Source organism: Chelonoidis abingdonii, chromosome 2 (assembly GCF_003597395.2).
Source record: "Chelonoidis abingdonii isolate Lonesome George chromosome 2, CheloAbing_2.0, whole genome shotgun sequence".
NCBI classification, from domain to species: Eukaryota; Metazoa; Chordata; order Testudines; family Testudinidae; genus Chelonoidis; species Chelonoidis abingdonii.
Genome location: NC_133770.1, coordinates 293,795,047 through 293,796,934, shown reverse-complemented (window position 1 = coordinate 293,796,934; position 1,888 = coordinate 293,795,047). Strand labels below are relative to the sequence as shown.

Genomic DNA, 1,888 nt, shown 5'->3' with positions numbered 1-1,888 from the left:
TTTCTAAAAGATAAGCTATAGCTAAAACAGAAGTTATGAGCCTGAAGCCAATTTCTGGGTAAGGTTCAGTAGTATGTTATGCAGGAGTTCAGGCTAGATAATCATAATTGTCCCTTCCTGCCTTAAAATGTGCCTGTCACTTAACCCAAGTTCTGTGGGATTCTCCTGATCATACCAAGGTTTGAAAACTATGCCCTGCTGTCCCAAAGGCAGCAGTCTCCATGGTTGTATCTGTATTCCTTTCTGTTATCTCTGTTAAGGCAATACCTTCAGTGGCAGCAACTGCCCTGTGCAGATGCTGCACTGTGAAGCAGATGAGTTTGTTCACCAAGAGGTGGCAATGCTACCACTAAATCTGACTTTGGTTTCTCAGCACTTGTTTTCCAAGGATTCTAGCGATGTTCTTGTTATAAATAGCTCCTATCATTACTAAACTGGGTCCTTATTGATACCCTTGTATGAATTAGTGTGAGATATTAAAATTATTGTACACAGTTTTGAGAGAAAGCTACATGACAAAATATGTTTCCTTTAGATTTTGTGGTTATTGTGTTTTTGTTACAGAGGCAGAATTGGCATGCTGTGCCTGGGACACCATTTGCCCCACTCAGTCTTGGACATCCTCTTTCCCCGCAAGCCCCAGGCTAGGATCCCATGTCATCTAGTGTTCAATCTGCAAAAAGAACAGGAGTACTTGTTCATAATCTTTCCTTGTTTGCTGTCTAGGATGTTGATCAGGTGGTTCTGCAGTTTCTTTGACAGTGTGTGGCACAATCTGTCAGCATAGTCTGTGTGGTGTGTAGATTGTAATGGATTTTTTACTTTCAGTCCTTTTGGTATGATGGCCATCTGTTTGCATTTGGAAAGGAAGATGTCTGTCTGTCTGTATCCACAAGAGTTTATTCATGAAGTTGATGGATTTCCACTCCATACAGCTAAATTCCCTGCCTTGCATAATGACAGGTTTTAGAGTAGCAGCCGTGTATTTTGCAGCTACAGACTAACAGGGCTGCTGCTCTGAAACCAGTGTTTAATCTGACTCCCCCACCAGTGCTCATGTCCAGGAGGGACATCCTTCTCCTTACTGGTGCCCCTCCTGCTTTCTCTCTCCTTTATTGTGGGGCCTTCTCCTTCCCCTCCCTTGAGTGATGCCCAGGCTGGGACCTGCCTTCCTCTTTGAGCTACCCCCTATGGCAGCCCCTTCCTGCTTGCCAAGCTGGGTCCCCCTTCCCTACCCCCACTCGCTTGGGGTACCCAGGTTACCATAACAACCCCCGCCCAGTGACCCAACCTTGGGCCTCCCGCTTTTCCCTCAGGGATGCCCTGGCTGGCGCACACCCCCGCCCCCTGCCGACAGCGGGGTAGCCAATGGGGCCTGCGGTCTCCCTCAGGGCGCCCCCCCCCTCCTTGGCTGCGCGCCTGCCCTCGAGCCCCGCCCCACTCTGCATATTAATGAATCCAGGGTAGGGGGCGGAAGCGGAAGCGTTGCAAGGAGACGGTTTCCGAGGAGCTCGGTATAAAGCGGCCGCTGCTGCCCGCACCCGTCCGCTTAGCCCGGTCCGACTCGCGCTGACCCGCCCCCGGGGAGCAGCCGGGCCCCAGCCGCCCCGTCCTGACCGACCCACCTGCTGCAGCCAGCCACCCCCTCCGCGGCCACAGGGGCCAGGCACCGGGCAGAGGGGGAGACCCGGCGGCAGGTAAAGGAGGCGCTGGGGGACCGGGGCGGGCATTGGGACAGGTGGTGGGGGTGGCTGGGTGAGGGACCGGGACAGGTGCGGGGGAAGGGACCGAGTGAGGCGCCGGGAACCTTAGGACAGGTGGTGGGGGTGGCTGGGTGAGGGACCGGGACAGGTGAGGGGCGCGGGGACGGCACCGGGGGGGGGGGGGG

The 1,888-nt window shown here is 54.2% G+C and overlaps 1 protein-coding gene across 2 annotated transcripts in view; it reads left to right on the top strand.

The window, feature by feature from the left end:
* The first annotated feature begins 1,491 nt into the window (after positions 1-1,491).
* The window catches only part of SLC45A4 (solute carrier family 45 member 4), a 105,329-nt gene continuing 104,932 nt past the window's right edge, over positions 1,492-1,888 (top strand). The window contains exon 1 of one of the 2 annotated variants that reach the window (XM_032771745.2): positions 1,492-1,697. The gene's annotated coding sequence lies outside the window, so the exon portion shown is untranslated. The remainder of the gene's footprint in view (positions 1,698-1,888) is intronic. The other variant, XM_032771744.2, reaches the window with a different exon arrangement.